Genomic DNA, 24,649 nt, shown 5'->3' with positions numbered 1-24,649 from the left:
GTAAAAAACCCTTCTTTTTATGATCGATGCACAATAAAATTTTTAAATGGGTAATAAACACATAAAAACTTTAAACCCAACTTGTAGAGAATTTAGTTCTGAATAAAATAGTGTAAGAAAAGTTGAATAAAACAATAGAAAAATTTTATTTTTTTTAGAAACAGTACAGTAGACCAAAGTGCATCATATGTACTAGTTTGTAATTAGTATTCGGAAATGAGCCCGCCATTTTCAAGACATCTCTTGGACGCAAATTTGGCATGCTGACTTATATATGGTGGGAAATTCATGACATTTATAGTTTTGAGTAGGAATACTGCTAGATCAGAGTACAGCTCTTTCTTTAGTTTTAGGCCCACGCTAATTCGTTTTAATCCGAAAATTAAAAAATTATTTTTATTTAATTTAAATCTCATTTTTTCATAAGCGGTTTTTCTATAAAAAATAAAAATGTAATGATATCATGCATAGTTTCATATTATAATGGTGCTAAACGCTATTTGTAAGAGGCAAAAACCAACGAAATTTTATGACTCAAGTTTACAGACATACATTTATGTTCGCACATATACATTATCGTTATAACCTTCATTACTTTTTACAACGTGATGTTCTGTTGAGCAGTTCAATATGTAACATCTGTTGAGATCCAAATTTTCAGGAGTTGTTTTACTTTTATTACCATTTCGTAAGGCCAACTTGCTTTTGCTGTTTGTATAATAACTTGTAAATTTCTATTCAGAATATAAAATAAAGACGGACATATTTTTTACCCGTACCCTAAATCTACAACTGTTTCAAGGTAGAATTTGAGCTAAAAATTAACTATACTATGTTGGATGTTTGGTAATCGTGCCAAAAATTTGTTTTCTACAATTTTTCATTTCGGATTCAAATAGACCACATATAATGAAAAGACTGGAATAAATTCTTTTACACACACAAACACACACACACATATATATATATATAAATGGAAATGTTTGTTTGTTCAAAATCTTAAATCTCCAAAAGTTCTTCACCGATTGCTTTGAAATTTTGACACAACGTTGCATTCAAATACGCGCGTGTTTTTATATACCTACTAAGTAATAGGTATATAAATCTATATTTATATAGATTATAAATATACCTAAGGTGAACCTGTGACAGGTAAAAACATGCTTTTCTTGAAAAAAGCGCTATCTGTTGGACGTAAAAGCAACACACACTATACTAAATATGTTACCACTCCATTTCATTATTTCCGATATGTGTGTCGGCTACAGACTAAAAAATAATGGACCAATTTACTCGCGGGGAAAAAGATAGAAAAGAAAAATCGAAAAAGGTAAAAGGGAAGAAGGGAAAAATTGGTAAAGTAAAAAGGGAGAAAACGGGTAAAAGGAAAAACGGGAAAAGGAAAAGAAAAGGGGAAAGGAGAAAAAATAAAATGGGAAAAAGGAAGGGGATAGGGAAATAAGGGAAAGATAAATGGGGAAAGGAAAGAAAAAGGAAGGGTGAAAGGTATAATGAAAATAATGAATTGGGAAAAGGAAATGGATAGGATTAAAGGGAGAAGGGAATAAGGTTAAATTTTGTGAAGTTCCGAAATGTTCATTTTCTTAATGTTTTATCAAACTTTCAATTGTGTTTATTTAATCTATATATATATATATATACTCTAGCAAACCCAGTAATGCTTCGCTATTGCTAGATTTAAGTATATGTATATATATATATATGTATATATATATATATGTATATATATATATATATATACATATATATATTAAATGAACACAATTGAAAGTTTGATTAAACATTAAGAAAATGAATATTCACAAAATTTAACCTTTCCCTTTTTCCCCTTTCTTTCTGTAATCCTTTCCTCCTTTCTTCTTTCCCCCATTTATTTCTATTTCCCCTTCCTATTTCTCCTTTTCTTATATATATATATATATATATGGGTTTTGTTTAATTGGTGTATTGACTGAATTGAATATTCATAAGTACAAGTACATTCATAAGTACATTTGAGTATGAAATTAATGGAAAATATAAAATAACTTTTTTAATAATCGATGTGAACATAACTAAATATTAAATAGTTTTATTGATATACTGGTACTGCTACTACTTAAAACTAACATTTGATAATACAGAAGAAAATATTTTTTTAATTACGTACATTTAAAAATTAAAAAATAATAAAAATGTAAAGTCAACATTTTTAGACGCCTTAAAAATTATATAATTATCTATAAAATTTTAATTACACAACAGAAACTAAATATTCGCTGAATTTACGTTTCAAAGGAAAAGTATATGTTTACACATATATAATACAACATTAGATAATAATGTTCACACAAATTATATAACGAAAATAAAATATACGTGGGTTATTTTTTTGTTTGGTCCCATCGGTAACGAAACTAAAACCACAGTGAAAATAAAAAAAATTTTATTTGTAACAAGTACATACATAGTTACGCTATTTCTCTACATAGTCGCCACTCAGATTTAGACATTTGTTGTAGCGTGGTACCAAATTTCCAATACTCTCGTCATAATACGGAGTCGCCTGTGTTTTCATCCATGTTTCTACGCTGGTCTGCAGCTCGATGTCTGTGCCAAAATATTGTCGTCCTAGCCAGCGTTTCATCCTCATTTGAGGAATTTTCTCATCAGGCATTGTCTTTCTCCATGAAAATCCATGGCCGCACACTGCAGCTGTAACAAAGAAGCTGCTGCAGCGTTTTCGTTGGGAAGTGTTTGATCACCTACCATACATCCCGGACTTGTTTCCATCCGATTTTCACCTCTTTACTCACATGAAACGTTGGCTAGGAGGACAACATTTTGGCACAGACATCGAGTTGCGTAGAAATAAGGCTGAAAACACACGTGGCTCCGTTATATGACGAGGGTATTGGAAAGTTGGTACCACACTACGACAAATGTCTAAATCGGAGTGGCAACTATGTAGAGAAATAGCGTAACTATGTAAGTACTTGTTACAAATACAAAATTTTTCATTTTCACCTTGGTTTTAATTTCGTGACCGATCGGACCTTGAAAAAAAAATTACCCTCGTACATTATATAATAATATAAAAATTAAAACTTTTTATGTTTCAAATTTTTATTTACAATCGGTTAAATTTTGTAGGAACCTTAAGAAAAAATTATATCATAAACATTCACATTAAAAAGAATCCTCATTGAATTCCTCAAAAGTTACTTGCTAGCAGGATTTTGTGAGAGTAGAAATCAGAACGTACTCAACGTAGGATTGAAATACTGCACTATCAGTAGTACAGCAGAAAACAATAATAAGATCTTAAAAATAGAAGATTCATGAAACACTTTGAAAAGAAGTTAGCAATTGACTTTTTAATATACTAAATTTGAAGAAAATAATTAATTTTATACAAGAAATTTTTAATACCAAGATATAGCATTTAAGACCAAGAACATAACATTTGTAACATTTATAGAGTAAGAAAATATTTAATATGACCTCTAGAAAAAATTCAGGAATTTATATAATGAAATGTAATAATTTTGGTCACAGCATATACATATATCCCCACCCAAACACACACACAAATAGTAATATGTCGTGAGTCACTCGTAATCAACACCCAGCAAAAACTATTGAAAATAGATAAATCAGAATTTGTGGCACGTTCTTCCTACAGGTTTGAAATTCCGAATTTATATAGCGAAAATGGAATAACAATGAGATTTCAAATTTGTTTAATTTCTCAGTAGAAATTGAAGATATGTAATTTTAATGTGAAAATTTAAAACCAATTTGTAATTTTTTTTGTAATTCCATGATTATAGGGTTAAAATGTATTTTGAATATTGTTTGAAATCCGGTTATTTTTTTCTTTATTTCTGGATAAAAAATGAATTTATCAACTTGATTCATGGTTTGTGAAATCTTCAAGTTAATATTTAAGAAATCTACTTTCAAGATTCTCTGAAATTTGACCTTAAAAGGGATGAAGAAAGGTAAAAATATTTTGAAAAATGATTGCGAATTTTCCCGATTTCTGACTACACTGAATGAGATATTTAGTAGATTTGAACTAGAAAATACTCTTCAAATAAATATCTAAAATCAATTTTCGGTTGTTTTTGAATTTCGATTTTTTAAGGGATGATACGGTGTACAGCCCAGTGGCTCAACCAATACAGTTTTTGCCACTGTTACTGTATGAGCGACGCGACTGGCTGCATTTGCCTCCGGTGATTTATCTTGCATATAATTAAGTTGTTATAAATAATTTTATTAATAGACTGGTAACCAATAAATAAGTTAAAATTTAGTTTATTCTTTTAGATCTGAATATGACGATACTTTGAAACCCGGATGTTAATAAATTTTATAAAATATATCATTTCATAAAATTTTATTTTTTTAAAAAGTCAAAATTTTGCTACGACGTGTCGAAAAAAATGTACATTAAAAGATAGAGATTTGTATAGATATATGTAATTTTACACAAAATTAGATTTTATTAATAAATAATTTAAAAAACAATCCAATAAAAAACTATAAATGGACAAAATAAAACATTTTCTAATGCAATTAAAAGGTAAAGACTTCACTTTTACGACCACCTTTATTCAATGTTCAGTAATAGATTAACACAGAGAATATTTTACTTATTCGGAAACAAAAATAGGGATTAAAGTAACCAAAAAGATTTAAAAGAAAAAGAAACAACCGCAAAGAATATTAAAAATAGAGAAAAATTTCGAAAAATTATAAAAATTATGAAACGATTCTCAACAAATCCCCTCCTATAAAAGGTGGAGCAAAATGGACTCAAGAATGAAGAGACAACACTAAGAAAGAATAATAAAAATGTAAAAAAAAGAGAAACGAAAAAGAACCATTTTTTTTAAAACATGCATATTCTCACATAATTTTTATCGGATATTTATTCCAATGAAAAAATGTACAAAAACAATTTTTATGGTTTGTTATTGTTTTCCGTGACAGTGTTTCATTGCTAGTATTTTAAGAATTGTAAAGTGTAGATAAACACGTTTCTAAGGGAAAAATGTTTATGTTATTATTTGAAAGTATACAATAAAATATTTACAAAGTACTTATAAATGAAATTTATTAATAATTAATAAATGCAATTAATATATGTAGGATATATTTTGATTTACTCGAATATTTGTTTCAATATAAAATGTGGAATGTATTTAATACGTTATTGCTGCAATAAAAAAAAATTCTAGTTTTGTGTAACTATATCAAATGTTACATCACTTTATGGCCCAAGCACGTATATGAACAGCCTCTATATTGTCTAATGTTCGTTTTGTAGTAGTATGTTGTATAAAGCTCCGATGATTACCGATAATTGCCGATTAACACAAGTACTCTTTCCGTTGTCAGTGAGGAATTATGTTCGTTAGTTGTGTGTGTTGTTTTTGTCATGTGCATGAAGTATCCTGTCTTGATGTTTAATTACTGTTAGTTTTATTTATTTTTCAATAACTTATTACTTTATTTTGAAGATTAATCGGCACTTGTGCACTTTAGATGGTATGTTTATAACCTTATAATGGCTATAACTTTTTGTAATTGCTATCATGCTATACTAATTATTTCATCATTACTTATAGGTTTCATATAAAGTGACTAAAAAATAATTGTAATACCAGTATAATGACTTGTTTATAATAATTATTTAATTTTAAGATTATATATAATATACGTTATATAATAACACGGTTCTTACGTATTAGCTCGTCGACCAATAAATCGCAGACTTTTAGGTTATTTTTAATTTCACTCGATATAACCATTTTTATAACCATTTATATTTATTTATTTTAGAAATATAATTTAACCAAACTTAACCTACACTCGCTAACCTTGACTAATTAACACAGTAATGTTTTGAGTATTTAAATAATAAATTCAGTAATTAGTGTAATAATTTATTCATTTAAATAATCAAAACATTACTGTTAATTAGTCGCGGTTAGCGAGCGTAGGTTAAGTTTGGTTAATTTATATCTATAATTATAAGAAGGAAACTTTGGGGATTATTGTTAAATAATATCACGCGATATCAAAAAATATCAAAATAATAACATATTCGTAATCGGCATGTAAAATAGGTCTAGATTAGATCATTTTTAGATAAAAATGTTTTTCAAACTGTGCTTAAATGTTTTTCAATCGACACTTAAGGTGGTTTAAGTGCCGATTAATCAGTCAGTACCAGAAAATATTATATTTCTTTTTTTTTGTTTTATAAATTTATTAACTTATTATCATTGTTAACTTACAGCCAATTTAAACATGTGAACCATAGTTTAACCTTCAATTGGACTGGTTTACTCTATTACTGTATACTAATAAGTGACTGTTAACAAAATTGAGTTTTACATACATGATCGTTTGTTAAAAGCTATTGAAATAGCTAAAATTATAATTATAAAATAATTCTGTTATGTAATATAAATCTACATGTTTGTATTTGTATCATTTTAATGTATTTATTTTAATAGTATTTAAATAGAGAAAAATTTAAGCACGAGATTTCAGTTAAACTTTTCAACAAAAAAAAAATAGTCGAAATTTAAATTTTGTTTATACACTATATAATTGAATGAAACAGTAGCTTTTTGCCTTTATTTCTAAAAAAAAACTCATTTTTTCAAAAATGTTTCCCTGTGAATGTCTGCTAATTTGTGTGGACGTCGTATATGGTTTCATGCTGCCAAATTCTGAAGAGCAGACACTTAGATGGGCCCTCAGGCAGGAGTAAGTTAGCAAAAATCAGTTTTTCCGTATATCTCGAGGAATATACATCGGGTAAAAAAAAATGTTTAATACCAATGAAAACTCTCTAAGTAAAATAAAATGATAGAAATGAATATAAAATTGATTTTTTTAATATTTAAGGAAGGTTCTTGGATGATTGATTTTACTTGTAAATATGTTGCTTGAACTAAGTTTCTTTGTCAATGAAAAGCAAAAAATTATTGTTTTTCTCATTTGTACAAAAAATATTGATTTCACAAAAACGTTTTACAGTAAAAAATTGTACCCCTTGAAAAAACAAACAAAATTCGTTATAAATTTTTTTCATTTGACATATTTCTACAGATATACGGAAAAAACTGATTTTTTTTAAACTTTACTGTTTAAGTACACCTAATGTTCTACATTATGTAAACATAATGTAAGATTATCACAGGTAGTTGATTTATTTCTTTAATTATTAGGTCTATTATTGTGAAAAAATTATTACTTAATTTGATATTCATTTACAATACTAGAAAAAAATTAATATTATTCGATTTGAACGTAAAGTGGCGGACATGAAAACAGACACAAAATTACAACACCAATTTTGTGCCATAACTCAGCTATTTGTTAACCGATTTTAAAAAGTAAAATGTCATTTTGTTCAAAATAAAAGGCTTAATATTTTAGAAAATCACATAAATTTTGATAAAACTAATATTTAAGGAGAAATAACAAATTGAAAATAAACATGGCCGCCATTTAGTAATTTGCAAAGGTATTTAATTCCTGATTTTCCGCTAATTTAAAAATTTTATTACCTAGGCGCTTACCAAATATTAATGTATTTCCTTTGTCCGAACTTGAGATATACATTTTTATATAAAAATAACAAAATGGCGAACTATGGGAGAACGAAGGAGAAATTTCCATTTTTCCTAAGGATAATTTATGTTTAATTTTACAAATATAAACCGATAAATTATAGCCAGCCCACCATTATAGGAACACTGTATAATAGTTTTCTTGGTACTTATGTATTAACGCCCCCGCAGCTACAGCTTTATTTAAAAACAAAGCAAGCAATCGGATTTCTGTGGAAAATGAACAGTCTCTTTATTAATTTTAATAAATGGTTATTTATATTTATTTATTTTATAAATATAATTTAACCAAACTTAACCTATGCTCGCTTCGCTCGCTAACCTTGACTAATTAACACCATAATTTTTTGAGTATTTATTTAATAAATTCCGAAATTATTGCAATTATTTATTATTTAAATAATCAAAACACTCCTGTTAATTAGTCAAGGTTAGCGAGCGAAGCGAGCGTAGGTTAAGTTCGGTTAAATTATATTTATAAAATAAATAAATATAAATAACCATTTATTAAAATTAATAAAGAGACTGTTTTGAATCTATGTTAAACTCTATATCAGCCCATTTTTCACCGAAATTCGATTGACTATTTGTTGTTAAATAAAGCTGTGGCTGCGGTGGTGTTAATACGTAAGTACCGTTTTCTTAAACTACTTACATTTTATTTTCTCTATTAGAAGTTTTTTCTGTAAATTTTTGCATAATTATTTTATAATTAAGCTGATTTCATATTAAAAAATTATTTATAATCTCTGTAATTATTTATTAGAATTATTCGTTTTTATTTTACCATAACAGTAAAGAAATTTCTTGCTTTGACAGGAAGAGTTGGGAAGGAGAAATGATTGTACCATTGAATGTTTTACTGAAACAGGTCTCTAAGGACCACTGACGACTGTCTAGTCTGTTTGTATAATATGTCTTTCATTTTCACTTCGCTCTTAGTCTTGTCTTTCTAACCAACCCCACATCACAAACAAATAGTGAGAGGTGTACGAGTTGTCGGCGTCTACTGTGATTAAAATCCCTTTTCATTTACTTTGAATCTTAAATGAATTTGTTGTCATCGTTTTCGTGTTCGTCATTCATCGTACGTTGAAGTAATTGTTTTAAATCATCACAGACAATGAGGAAATGCACAGTAACGGTTTTTCTCCTCTGTTTTCTCAAAAGCAGGTTTGTAATTAATATGAAGGCTAAAAAGCCTTTGGCTTTAATTCCTTTTACATTACACGGTTCTTAACAAAAGTTTAAAATAATTTTACAAAAGTTAAACGAACATGAACTAACTTGTTAACATTTTAGGAATTATTAAATTTTGACTTTGCATGTCAAAATTATGTAAGCGTATCTTACTAACGTTTTACTTACCCTTACTATCAGGTAAAGGAGATTATAAAATGTTCCATGTATATGACAGTAACTAACAACATAATAAATATTCTACTTCTGATTTTACTATAATAATAAAATATACTTTCGATTTATGAAACATTAGGTATTTTCATCCTTCAACTATAAGTTGTTCGATTTTATTGCCTTTCGTGGGTATTTTGCAATCAAACTTTAAACTTGTCGTGTATTTTACGAACTTCACATTCTACAATAATAACATTTAAATTGTGAGGCCTTGTTCAGCACCCGAAAATAGCAATTTTTATGCTAATTCGACTGTTCTTTATCGGCATTTAATGAATTTTTGAAGAATTCAGATGCAAGGATGCAAAAAGACAGTAATCCGAATTGGAAGAATTAAGAAAATCAGCAATGAAGCAAGAAGGTTATCCCAATCATATCGCAGAAACGGTATACAGAAGATTTAAACTAGAAGAAGAAATAGAACCTTTTATACCCAGACTCCTGTTTTCCTAAACCACCTAACCAAAGCATATGTACCGATTAGAGCCAATTGGCATCAGTCCTATCCTCATACACCTCTCGCCTTACAGTGAGTGTATACAACCATGTACTAGAGATCCAATCAGGCACATTCTTGCTAGACTACTCCAGTTCCTAACATGGAAATAACTTTCAAAGAATTGACTAAATAGGAAATGTACCGGGAAATTCTGTAATTATTGTAACACTCGCAAGTTGCACCTACCCTCCTCGCACCATAAAAAAGATCTATGATCTAGAAGAATCGGAACATACATTCAATCATTACGTATAATAAATATATGTTTTATATATGATAAATACGTATTATATATAATCGCCATTAAACAAGAGCGATCTAGCAGTAAAAGACAGAAATCAAGGATTTTTAATATATATATATATGTATATATATATATCCATAGGTAATAACTCATTTGTGTTCCATTTCAATTGCAAGATTATTTTAAAAACACCGCAGAACAATGAAGTTTTTGTAAAAAATAATCTTTGCAAATTCCCTTCATGCATTTTGGGGTCGTTCCCAGAGTTTTAATTAATGAAATCAAGGTAACCTTTGATAACTGCGATAAAATTTATTACTTGTTAACATTTAGGAAGTGCATCAACGGAAGCACAGTACTTCTACCACAGGTGTATAAAGTTCAAATTTCAACTTTTATACCCTGGGAGTTGAAATAGTTTCAGCTCCCAGGTACAAAAAGTAATTTTTAGTGATTTCCCAATGCTAAAAACGAAGGAGATAATTCCTTTTAGAGAATGAATTTAGAACAATATACCAATAAAATTTTCACAATGTTTTACATTTCCGTTAGGATTATCATAACTGAGTTTAGTGTTATTTTCTGTTCTTCGTAGCATTGTAACTCCTACATTCAGAGTTGTCTTGTTTTGGAGTACCTCTTTCTCTTTTTGAGAATAGAGGTACTCCAAAAATTTTAACCTGGTCAACCGGACTATTTTGTCGAAGAAATCTGAATTGAGTTTAGGAAATTACATAAGACAACAAATACACTTGGTTTAATAAACAGTGTATGGAAAATAATATGATTCCAACTTTTGCTAAAATCAAGAATAATGCAAATGATTATTGTTCGGTGTGCTTAAAATAAGTCTGAGAATGGAGCTACTCTGAAGCGTGTCAAATACGAATGTTAGATTGATATTAATGCTAGGAAGATTAAAAAATAACGCTCAAATCAAGTATACCAATATATTTAGCCAATTTTTAAACCAAAAACTAAATTATTTATCATTTGTGTTTTGTTTTTTTTTAAAGACTATGATGCAGTAATTTTTCATCAATTATTCTTTGTAAATGCTGATATACATTGCGATAGTGCTGTGGTCAGTTTCTTCGTACACATTCATCTATGATTTTCATATAATACTTCTGTTAGGTTGCACTTCTCTATGAATACTGTATTATTTATCTAAGTAAAAACGCCTTTGAACAAGGGCATAGAATGAATTATACCTATCGGATATTATGTTGTAAAACCAGAAAAAATAAAGTTCACTCTTTTCATTGGTGATAAAAATACTCCAAAGCGTAATAAAACAGAAACGATGTTGATCAATGACGACCGACCCATCCAACTTCTAAAATATATTTTTATGTAAACGTTTTTATATTACAATATTTATTTTTTTTATAAATTATAAATGATTTATGAAATAAAAGATAAAAATCCATTTAATTAACGAGAAAATATAATGAAATTGGCAGAAGGAATCATTAATATATAAATATGTATAATTTTAATAAATTGCTTAATAAATTAAAACTCTAGTTTTGAGAAATTATAAAAATATTAGAAAAAGCTTAATTTAAGACGAATAAACTTAAATTAAGGCTATAAAACATAGATGAATAATTAAAAGAACCCACCGGATTGGTTTAGTGGTAACTCGTCATCGCAAATCAGCTGATTTCGAAGGCGAGAATTTTAAGGTTCAAACCTAGCCCAGTAAAGGGAGTTACTTTTATATGAATTTTGAATACTAGATTGTGGATACCGGTGTTCTTTGGTGGTTGGGTTTCAATTAACCATACATTTCGGGTGTGGTTGACCTTTGACTGTACAAGACTAACACTTCATTCACATTCATTTATATCATCCTATGAAGTAATATTTTACGGTGGTTCCGGAGACTAAACAGAAACAAAAAAGACTACTTAAGAGGCTGTATTCAGATGTTATTATTATTTTAAATCTTTAAGTTTTAGTTTATGTTTTTCTTTTGTACTTTTTTTTTTACTTGTACGAGTATATGTACACCGGACTCTCCCTCTTTCTCCTGTTTAGTCTCCGGTAATTACCGTTCAGATATTACTTCAAAGGATGAATTAGGATGATATGTATGAGTGTAAATGAACTGTAGTCTTGTACAGTCTCAGTTCGACCATTCCTGAGATGTGTGGTTAATTGAAACCCAACCACCGAAGAACACCGGTATCCATGATCTACTATTTAAATCCGTATAAAAGTAACTGCCTTTACTAGGACTTAAACGCTAGAACTCTCGACTTCCAAATCAGCTGATTTCGGAAGACGAGTTCACCACTAGACCAACCCGGTGGGTTATGTACACCGGACTGCGTACAGATTCCTTGGAATCTCTGCAGAGTGCTGTTCCACAGAATATCACTGTTCTGTGCTACTAATTAACCTAGTATTAAATATATATATATATATATATATATATATATATAAATACTAAATAAATTTCTCAAACATTTAGGAAAGCTACTACAAATTACTTTCTTAAATGGACTGAACTACAATTAATAGTTTTGATTATTTTTTAACGACATATTTAAAAAAAAATTATATACTGGTCTGGTATCGAATTCTGTCATCTTGATTTAGAAATCGAGTTCTGTTTAGTATGTAATTAGTGGTTGTATTTTTCACAAAAAAGTAAGAATACATCATCAGTAGGAAAAAAGCTGATCATTTTTACTGAAATAAATTTACAGATCAGAAGAACGTAATAATTATCCGCACGGAGTTTTTTAATCCATTTTTTAAATTTTTTCCTTTAGTTGTATTTTTAACACTTGGGGTAAATCAACTAGAAAACTGTGAGGATAATAGAAGACTTAAGCGGCTACAAGTCCTGGACCTTAGTAACTCTATATCCGCTAAATGTTGCGCATTAATCAATCCTTCATTCTGTTTCTTTCTGTTTCTGTTTTCACTTTCATTTTTAATTGTTTCTTTTTTTGGTGAATTTTTTCTAAGTTTTTCATCAACCTGCTATTTCTATTATTCTTGCTATTGTTTTCTACTTTCTTTCTTTTTCCTGTTTAGCCTCCGGTAACTACCGTTTAGATAATACTTCAGAGGATGAATGAGGATGAATGATATGTATGAGTGTAAATGAAGTGTAGTCTTGTTCATTCTCAGTTCGACCATTCCTGAGATGTATGGTTAATTGAAACCCAACCACCAAAGAACACCGGTATCCACGATCTAGTATTCAAGTCCGTGTAAAAATAGCTGACTTTACTAGGACTTGAACGCTGGAACTCTCGACTTCCAAATCAGCTGATTTGGGAAGACGCGTTCACCACTAGACCAACCCGGTGGGTTTTTATTGTTTTCTACTAAACTACTCATAGGACAGTTCTTCAAAACTACGTGTGTACGCACTGCGTTCTACCCTCTGAAGTTCTATATAATACTAGTATATAATTTTTGAGGAGTTTCATTGGGGGATTCCTTTTCAAGGTGTTTATGTGTCATATAGGATTCACACTAAAATCTAACCGATTGTAGATAAAATTAAAAAAAAAAAAATGTCATTTTATCATCTTAGATTTTCTTTTTATTATTACAATTATTGATTCAATAATAAATTTTATTAATTTTTTTTTAATAAATGTTTGCAGAAATCTTCACTTTTATAATATGAAATTTTGTTGTTTTTTACAGTATTTAAAATCAGATCAGTAAAAGAGTTGAAATTTTTTTTTTTCTGTATTTAGAATATTTAATTACTTTAATTATTAACTAGTACTTACTCTTCATTTTTAAAACATAAAAATGAAAAGTAACTTTTCATTTTTATGTTGAAATAACTACAATAAACGATATTATTTCATTTTAAATAATATATATCTGAACAAAATGAAATATTTTTAATCGCTTTAAACGGAGTTTAGACAACTCATGTTTTTTACTCTACCTCTGTGTTTCCTACTATCTCTTTTCTGTAAGCTTTTTTCTCTTTGTCCCATCGAATTATTTTCTAATCAAAGTTTCTCTCCCTACCTTATAGACTAAGTTTTGAATCGTTCCCGTTCAATTCCAAACAAAAATTTCATTAAGTTCGTCCTCACCAGCTAAAAATGTAATCCGACTTGCATTGTCCATCCCTTTTTTATATGGATTTAGTTCTAAAATTGACCCACATTACTAAACCTTTCAATATGTCAAGCGAGATTACAGTATAATACTAATAATAGCGATTATACTGTATTTTAATCAACGAAATAAGAATAAAGTAATGTCTGTGAAGTATTTTTTAATTTCCCTTAATTTGATATTCGGTTAAAAAAAAGAAAGATATACGAAACTTCATATTTAAAAAAAAACGAAATTACTTTAAAATTGTTAAGTTCTTGGTTTGAATTCCGGTTTAGCATGGAGCTTTTTATACGATACAAATTTGTTTACATCATTCCCTCTGTTTGTTTGCATCCGAAACGCTATTATGCCGTAAAAATTTATTTATATCAAGAAAAACTATTAAAATAAGCATAAATAATTATAAAACATTTCATTAAAGTTAAATATTAACGATGTATAATATTAATATTTTTCTACTTATACAGTTATAAATCTTTGTAAGTTTTAATGAAACTTAATTTCAATTAAACTTTTATATTCATCACCTAGCATCCAAAATTATTCCCCAGCACTCAAATTCTATCAATTTATAATCAAATTGTTGTACGGTTTTTTTTACCCTCATACGTACGTTTGACTCTTCAAAAAAAACTGACAACAGTTGTCAGATTTTTTTTTTTTGTTGTACTTTCCTGGCGTTGATTATTTATTTTTATAGGGGAAAAATAATGAATGATAAAAATGTTTAAAATTTGAAATAAATCGATATTTTTAAACTTTGATCGGCTCTCTCAACACCAATATTGTCCCCAAGTATTTTTGGGGCAATTTTCAGGACCACTATGCTTAGGAAGACATAAAAAAAATTGCTTATAAAATATGCAATAAATAGAAAGATACTTTTTTCGATTTTTGGGGAAGGGGAGAATTTGGGAGCAATATTTTTTCAAATGGTAAAATTAATAATGTAATTAAAATGGTACTGATCTTAATATAAGTTGGGGTTATGTTTGCAAAATTTTGAAAATTGACTCCAACCCAGCGGGTTGGTCTAGTGGTGAACGCGTCTTCCCAAATCAGCTGATTTGGAAGCCGAGAGTTCCAGCTATCAAGTCCTACTAAAGTCAGTTATTTTTATACGGATTTGAATTCTAGATCGTGGATACCGGTGTTCTTTGGTCGGGTTTCAATTAACCACACACATCTCAGGAATGGTCAAACAAAGACTTCACTTCATTTACACTCATACATATAATCGTTATTCATCCTCTGAAGTAACACCTGAACGGTGATTCCCGGAGGCTAAACTGGAGAAAGTATGAATAGCAGAAAATTGACTCCAACTATTTACCTCACTCTTTGGAAATACTGACCTCAAACATTTACCAAAAAATTACCCCATATACACCAGTCTGAATGTCATAATTTATCAAAATTGGTTAATTAATTGTTCAAGAGGTGTTAATTAAGTTTCAATCACGCCAACATACATAAAAATGTTACGTCCGAACATTAACCACATTTTTTTTATGTATTGTGAGGTCCTTGGTTCATGAAACGTTGAGAAATGCAAAAATCATACTCTATTTTTTGACTAATTACCACACTTTCCTTCTTTCAGCATTTTTTTAAAGCTATGAAGTAAAATTAATGCATATGTAATACATTATTATAATTCATACAAAATTTTGAAATTTTGCCGTCATTAGACTAAAATAACTTTCAGATAAGTTTAAAGTATTGAATTTTTTGTATCTTTTTCAAGTATAAAAAACAATGTATGAAAAAAATTTGGGAAACTGATTTTTATTTTAATTAAGATTTTGTATAAATGTAAAGTTTCCTGAAAATTCAGTTTTTGAAATTTTATTTTGACTTGCGCGCATAAGTAATTCAGTACTTGACAATTCTTCATCCCAACAGGGTTGTTTTAAGAATGGCATGAAATAGACAGGTAGCCAGTGCAGATGATAGACAGTGGAAGGCCCGATAGAACTAACTAGTTATATATTATGCCTTGATCCATTCTGTACTGAAGATGTGATTAGAACAAATCCAATCTGGCAAATGGGAAATTTAACAGGATGAACATTCATTATCCAAATTATGGATTGCAACACCAAAGGACCCCGAATCAACAGAATATACCATTACGTAAGAATATCAAAATTTCATAAAAACATATATTTGTAATGTACTCAATTTATTTTTAGAAGTATTTAAACAAGAGAAGATAATGATGAATAAAAACCAGTCATTTCTCATGACGAAACCTAAACGTGCAATACATAATAATAAGCATTATTTTAAACATATACGGTAACGGTATACAAAATACACATGTGCGCGCGCCCTATATATATATATATATATATATATTTTTTTATTTTTATTTTTTTCTAAAGTCAATACTTATAAGACCCATATTGCTCTGTACAATATATTGTATTTTTATAATCAAAAATCAACTGACATAGTATAAAGAGTTACGTAGTATAAAATTTCTATTTATTTTATTTTAAATTTAATTTTAATTAATTTTTTTTTTTAATTACGACGCCATATATATATATATGTGTGTGTGTGTGTGTGTGTGTGTGTGTGTGTGTGTGTGTGTGTGTGTGTGTGTGTGTGTAGTTATTTTATTTAATTGTCTTCATATGTTTTTGTACATATGATTGTAATTTTAATCTTTTAATTTTAATTTAACATTTTTTATGTTTGGTATGTAGTTTTATATAAATATATCTTACATACAATCGCGGATCCCGCGAAAGTGCTTTTGGAATAAATAAATGTAAGTGTCATTTCATTTACTTTGTAATTCTGTACTTGGGTTGTTCAAGTTGGTTTTTAATAATATATATATATATATATATAATATGGGGTGTTGATACTTTTAGTTGTTTGGTGCAAGAAGACGCATTCAACAGATGTATTCCAAACACATTATATCTATCTATCTCGATAAATAATGAAAAATTTAGGTAAATCTGAAGATTAATCTAAAATTTATCTGAAGATATGTTAATTAAAATTATCGGAAATTTTATATAAACAATTGTCGGAAATTAACTTATCATACTGTTTTTCAGAAACTTATATGTCTTATTAAGATATTATTTCAAAATTTTGTAGGAATAGTAATTGTGTTATATATGCATTAATTTTTTAGTAAGTGACTACCGTACGTACACGGATGGAACATCCGAACATCGGATTGATGATGAAACAAAGACAAATAAAATAATTTCATTATTAATTGATAATATCTGCGTGCTGGGAAATACTTTTCTCTCTGCGTGACGTGTACAAATGTTTAATAGAAATTAATTTTCATTAAAATTTTAACTTATCGAAAATTAAGATTACCTTGACGAAAATTTCATATTTATGTCTATTTTACGCGATAATTAAAATTTTTTTAACCGTTTTCTTTAAATAATTTAGACATAGAATCTACGATATCGTGAAAAAATATACCAAATTATTATAAAAATAAAATTGGCAAGGATTTTTACCACATTAGATAGTCATATCCCCCAACCTTTTCAGCAATTTTTTTTTCTACATTTTTCTTATTCTATAAGTGATTAATATCTAGTGTACGTAAAACACTGACTACTGTAAACGTGTAACAGCTATAGGTAAGTACTTCATTATACATCAAAGAATCGACAAGATATGAAAATATTTAAAATCTATAAAATCAATTGTTAACAGTTTAAAATATTTTTGTGATCGATGATGTATATATAAAGTGTGGGAGACGGGAAAAATTTATGCTAAAAACGAACTAACAACGTGGTTTAATACTAACCGTAAATCAACTTGCGATGTTATTAATATGTGATAAATCTAGCGATTATAAATAAAATAATTGAGACATTGAAATCTCCTGCATCAATCAGATATCTCCTTAGCCTGAATTATTTCTTGCAGTAGTCAAATATTTTTAAAAGATAATATTGAAAAAACTTACTCTTTCTCTTACTTGAAAATAAATGTTTTTGGGAAAGTGTTTTTTAATTGTTATTGTAAATTATTGACTAGCATTTCAAATTATCTACTCTGAAATTTGTTCAACTTATCACTTTTTGTTATATTACGGTCAAATTTACTAACTCCATATTAGAAACAGTTCATAGATAGTTTTTTGAATAAGGTTTATCAGATAAAAAGAAACAAGAATAATTGATTAAAAGATAAATAAAATCTGACTGGTGGGTTTATTACGATCATATATAAATATGTAAAGTATATCGGATAACGTGACATGTGGCATATTTTATTTCTAGTTTCTAGGAAACCGCGTCCTGCAGCAAACCTATCACAAACAGTTCCCTCGGGGTTATATACTTCCGTTATCTCTTATTTTGTACCTTCTTTCTATTTTATATCCAATCATAAATGCTATAAAATAATAGTAATAAACCAAGAGAATCAAATTTTATATAATTTAAAGAATTGAAGTTACTTATTAACAGAATGATCAGTCATTCTGTACAGACTCAGTCTATACCAGTTTTTTTATTATTATACCTTTTATTACCATTGTTTTCATTATTTGGAGTATCGTGTAATAAATATAATCAGGAGGTACAGTAGTGAATGACCTCCGGTATGTAATTTTTTATTGCTGTCTGATTTTTTAAAATAAAATTAAAATTCGAGAATATATACCGAACATTTATTATTAGAAATACATTATTTATAACTTAATCTTTGTTTCAGTTTTGATTAATTTCGGATATTTCTCATACCTATATCACTTTTAATATTTTGTCAGTGCTCCACGGTAAACAATCCTTTTGCAATTTCATGTTATTACAAGAATAATAAAAACAGTTGGTTTGCGTTTCTATCACTTTTTTCCCGGTAAACCTCTTAAAAAAATTCATTTATAACTCAAATTCAGGTCAGTTTGGTTGTAATTGTGATAATTATAAAACAGAAAGAATTTAAGGATATGAGATTCAATTCTCTCCTTAAAGTTTAACAGACTTCCTACATTGTCACTATAATTATTTAATTTATATATATATATATATATATATATATAATATATATTAGAATTTCCATGGCTTTCTTTGAAATTGGCAGTACTCAATAATAATATATTATTGTAATCACATCTGTATCAATGAAAGTAACGTTCATTTAATTACCCACATTAAAGAATGCAGTAGTTAAATTATTAAACATCAATTATAGTTAATATGTATTTATTTATTAAAGATTTTAAAACCGAATAAATTACATTATTTACTTTAACTATCTTGCTTTATATTTTTTGTTAAAATTATTGTAGTATGAATCACGAAAGAAGAACGCATTATCTGAATTATCCTTCTACCAACATCCTGTCGGATTTGTATTGACTCAATAGTTCATCCGTAAGGTCTCGAGTTTGAATCCCAGTCAAATATTTGTCATACGCCACAAACTTTTCATTCCATATTTCTCCACTCACAAATTTAATGATTAAATGATAAATGGTAGCAGTGAACTTATTGATCCATCGCATTCCGTATGTATTCTGAGGTTCCAAAACAGAACTTTATAGACCAACCACATATTTATTCAGCTGATTTGCTGTGAAACATTCCGACGACTGAAATTCATTATCTAAATAAAGTGTGTATAGTTAGGAACGAAATGGTATTTATATAAAAAAAAAATCTTGCGCTGAACTGCGCAAGAAGACCGACCTTTAGTTTTCGACGCACTTAATATTTCGCTTTCAGAAACGCTCTGATTTTCAGAGTACAGTGCACTACATAAGTTGATTAACCGATACACCCTACACACAAGCTCACTCACCATTGTGACTCATTGCAAAGCGCGTATGAAAAATATACCATTACACAGTCAACATAACCTCAAAATCTTTTCGACCTTAAATTGAGAGTAACTCAATCAATCTTCTTCAAATTCTTACATGCACAACTTCAGATACACTGCTACAGCTTATCTAAATTTGAGTGAAATTTAGTAGTTTTGAAGATTTTCGAACCACACAATTTTATACGTATATATATATATATATATATATATATATATATATATGTACAAGGAAAACCCCAATTTAAGTGAATGATATTTTCGTACTTCTCATATCTTAATATGTATAGATATAAAATATGTCTCATATCTCAAAACGTAAAGATTCTTTTCATTCCACGTTCCAACCGTGTGACCGTAATACCATACTTTTCTTCGAATAGTCAGTCAAAAAACCTTTTTACTGTCACTGTAAGACTTTTAATTATAACAGAATGTGTTGCATTACTTACATAGATTGCACTGACGAAAAATATTTAATTAAATTTTTGTAACACATGTTACAGTGACAAGCAAAATGAAAGTATTTTAATTTTTTTTTTCAAAAAAGGAATTCCAGAATGAATTAATTTCTAATTGAAAAGTTTAAATAATTGGGAATCTTTTAATTGAAAACGTTCAAATATATTTTTTTTTTTAAGCAATGAAAAACGAGTCAATAAATAATTAATTAGTAAATAGAGCTTAATTTTTATCATTTTTGTGAGTTTCACAAAAATGTGAAATCGAAGTTAAAAATTACATCAAAAAAAATATTTTCTTCTTTTTCCTTTAGTGTTTTTGTAAAGAATATTTTCGATAATGAGATTAAATCATAATTGGATTATACAAAAAAAAAAAAAATACTGGGAAATAAAAACATAATTTCTATTGTTAATTGTTATTATGAAGCGAGATTTTATTAAACTTTAAACTTATCAAGAGAGATATAACGCAACTTATATAATTAAACCTGACTACTGTAATACTTCATTGATTTAATGAGATGAATTACAGTAAGATAATATAACACTATTCAATCTATAATTAAAAATTTACGTTTCCTTTTCAAATTTAATACAACATCCATGCATAAGATGATTAAATTATTTATAATAACTAAACTGTTTATTAAATAAATTATTAAAGTCTCTCTAACTACATTATTATCGCAAACAAATTATTTTATAATTCATTTTATTAAATTTTATATTACAATATAGAGTTTAATGGATTTTCCAAATCAATTTTTGTCATAAAAGCTTAATATAAAGCTAAAATTTTACCATAGTTTTTATTGATATATTAATCGCTTTACTGAACCTTTAGTGTACTTATACACTAGTAAATTAAATCCTGCACCCACCCACATATTCCTCGCCATCTAGGTTTGGAAAATTGTAAAAAATAAAAAAAAATTGTTATCTTTTTGCATTTTATTAAAAAAATCACCATAGAAGATTGAACATATAACAGTGTTTGTTATGTTCATAATATCAGTAAATTAGTCTGTTCTATAATTATTTAATTAAAAGCATATAGATTATAGTATTTATCTTAATTTACTGTCAACAGTGCTCAGTTTCCGCTACCCGTAGAATTAAAGTTATCAAGGCAATCGAAATAAAATATTTCCTGAAATTTTTCTGTAATTAAATCATCTGATATTTATGACCGAATCGCTATAATCTACTCGCAAATGTTTGTCAAAGAAGGTTTTTTTAGTTTTACGAAATGATTTTCTTTTTTACGTAATAAAAGTAATGTAGTTTTTACGTAATTTGGTTTTAAATGATTGCTTTACGCAGATTTTTTATGGTGTCATTCCACCAGGAATAATAAATAGCCTGATCACAGTTTCCTGCAAACCGTCTTCGCTCTACATCATCTATAACCCCTTAAAACTGCTCATTACAAGTATGAAAGTTTTTCGTAATGAAGCGTCTGGTCGACGCTCCCAGACGCATTTAATCTAGTCCTGTACTAAATCATTATGTATCCATCCCTTTTCTTGTGCTTAATGACAATATCGGGTGGAAATGTCACTTCCACATGCAAGTGCAATTATTGCTCTATGCGTATAATGTACTGTAAGCTATTACTATTCTGGCATATCCGTAGCATGCCGTTAAGCAATTATAAACTTTGTTGAGTATTTGTTATTGATGTTTAATAAAAATAACATCATTTGTAATTCTTTACACCACTATTAAATTCAGTGAAGGAAAGTATTTATTTAGTCTTTGTTACCGTGTTATTCTGTACGGTACGATTTAGTTTTATAATTCATTTCTTTTTTTTTTTAATTTTATTCAATGTTATTTTCATTCATTTCAATTTATCCTGTGTTTTTTTTCCAATCGGGTTTTAACAATAAGTGATTCTGTCGTGAAACATAAACCGGGAAATCCCTTAAGTTGCTTCGAAAAAAGTAATCACCAATGTGTAATCTTAAAACAAGATAACCCTGAAACTACACTCAATGACATTGCTCGAAAAGCAAGTCAGTTAAAGAAAGAATAATTTTTAATATAATAAAAAAACATAAAATTGATGGTAAACATGTTAGCCTTAAAAAGAGTCAAAAGCGTATGAAAATTATTGAAAAGTTGATTTCACAAAAAAAAAATCTATCACAAAAATTTTATTTTTTTTATTTCAAAACGAGCTTCCTAACTAGAACAAAAAATTAAACGCCGTAAATACCGTGATTCTGAACAGTTAAATTTTTCTGGAAGTACGTGTTTTAAAATCAATGAATTTTCATTTCATGTCCAGAAAAAATTCTTTATTGATTGAACGCAAGATTTTAGATCATGAGTTTGGGAAAATTTAAGAGAAATTAAACGATTTCGTGAAGAAGGTAAGAAAATTTATCCTGATGAAACTTGGTTTAATGCGGGACATGTACGAGAAAAGGTACGGGTGGATATTTAAATAAAGAGCCCAACAGACGCTTTCATGAAAGGTTTTTTCAACTGGGATGAAAACCTCGGTTAGAAAAGGTAAACGGTTAATAGTAAAGCAGGTAGGAAATGCAAATGGGTTTTTGTACGGTGGTTTATGGGTACTTGAATTCAGATCTTCCCAAGATTTTTATGATGAAATGAATGGTGACAATTTTATGCAGTAGTTTAAAAAGATTGTCAAAATTATTGCTGAAGGGTCCGTTATATTAATGGATAATGAGTCATACCATTGCTTGAAAACTGAAAAAATTTCAAACACTTCGGCCCGAAAATCGGAAATTGCCGAATGGTTAAAATCGAAAAAAATTCGCGTACATCGAATACATGTTAAAAGTAGAATTTATATAGTAAAATCAGTTAAACAAGAATATATTCGTTATCAAATAAATGAAATTGCAAAATTAAAAAATTGTGCGGTGATGCATCTTCCTCTATACTGTTGAAATTTTAATTCGATAGAACTGACATGGGCACAAGTCAAAAGCTACATTGAGAGTAATAACACATTTAAGTGATGTAAACAAATTTATTGATAGAAGTTGTTAGTAGAAATTGTCTTGGAAAAATTGTATTCAACATGTAATTAAAGAAGAAAAAAAGCACGGAAAGTGGACAGTCTGTGTGAAAAATTATTGAAGAAATTGTAATAAATTTGGGTGGGAAACAGTGGCAATAGTTCAACAGAGAGTAGGTTGTCCGGGTGTTGAAGAAATACAAAAGGTAACAAATATTTTTTTCTCTTTTTCTTGATGAAATTTTAATATATTAAAATTTACATGTATTTTGTTTTAATATATTAAAAGAACGTGATAACATACTTTTTTAATTTGTAATTTTGTGGTGAATATATAATTTTATCACAATTTTCTAATTTTTCCATTATTAGCTATTTTTACTTCATTTTTTATGTTAAAAGTAAATAGAAGTTTTCTCGGAATTAAATTAAATTAAAATCATCATACTGTTAAGTTAGGTTTGTTGCGTGGTTTCATCAGACAAGGATTAAAGCATTTTATCTTCACTGGATGTTGTAGATTCGTAGTCAAAACAAAGCAGTTTGTTTTACAATTATTCTCCATCAGTTTATTATATAAGTAAATGAATACGTGATCATCAATGTGTGACCTTAAAATCAATGTGTTACGCGCCGGCTACTTTTTTAACTGCCATTCCGGACAAAATGGTGCCGCTGATAACATGGGTGTATATTGTACATATGGATTTGCAATCATAGAAATGTTTTTTGTTTGTTTAGATTGCTATTCTATGCTGTTCTTTTAAAGTAAAAGTTAATAGTGTCGGTTTTTATCAATTAATTGTTTTAATGTAAAAATATACTCATATATATATATATAAAATTTTGATGAGCATTTTTTATCGTAACGTGTATATGTATAGTTTTTATTTTTTGCTATAAACACATTATATAATTTTAATTGTCGTCTTACTGTGAAAAATATATGGTAAGCGATAATTAAATTATATGAGTTTTAGGAAAGTAAATTGTAGTACACGCGCGCGTGCTCATGCACATTTAAAATTTAAACATAAATATACAGCAAGTACATTATTTTTACACTATCACAAACTTACAAATCTACAAAAATGCACCCAACATACAAAAGCGCGCGCGCGCCCGCGCTCACACACACACGTACACATCTGGTAAAAAAAAAGTATGATGTGGACACCACATGACTTCTTGTACGCCTATTAAATTACATAACACATTTATAAAAAATGTGTTATGTAATATATTGTGTTAAATTAATATATTCAAATTAAAAAAAAAATTAAAAAAAGGAGATAAAGTCGGTTCGAACCGATGTGCCGCCCTCTTGTAAGATCCAAATATTTCATTAATTAAAATATTATTTGGCTATAATTCTGGAACCAATGAAAGTAAGTACCGCTTGTGATATATCGTTGAAAAGCTCGTAATGAG

The 24,649-nt window shown here is 28.2% G+C and overlaps 1 protein-coding gene across 2 annotated transcripts in view; it reads left to right on the top strand.

Moving 5' to 3' along the window:
- The window catches only part of LOC142330059 (uncharacterized), a 622,505-nt gene that overhangs the window by 400,454 nt on the left and 197,402 nt on the right, over positions 1–24,649 (top strand). Inside the window, exon 1 of one of the 2 annotated variants that reach the window (XM_075375093.1) lies at positions 5,443–5,559. The exons of the other annotated variant lie outside the window; for it this stretch is intronic. The gene's annotated coding sequence lies outside the window, so the exon portion shown is untranslated. Of the gene's footprint in view, positions 1–5,442; positions 5,560–24,649 lie in introns of those variants that run through there. 2 annotated transcript variants of the gene reach the window in all.

Source organism: Lycorma delicatula, chromosome 9 (genome assembly GCF_047948215.1).
Source record: "Lycorma delicatula isolate Av1 chromosome 9, ASM4794821v1, whole genome shotgun sequence".
Taxonomy (NCBI): Eukaryota; Metazoa; Arthropoda; class Insecta; order Hemiptera; family Fulgoridae; genus Lycorma; species Lycorma delicatula.
Note: the sequence above shows the minus strand (reverse complement) of the source record. Positions and strands in the feature narration are given on the sequence as shown.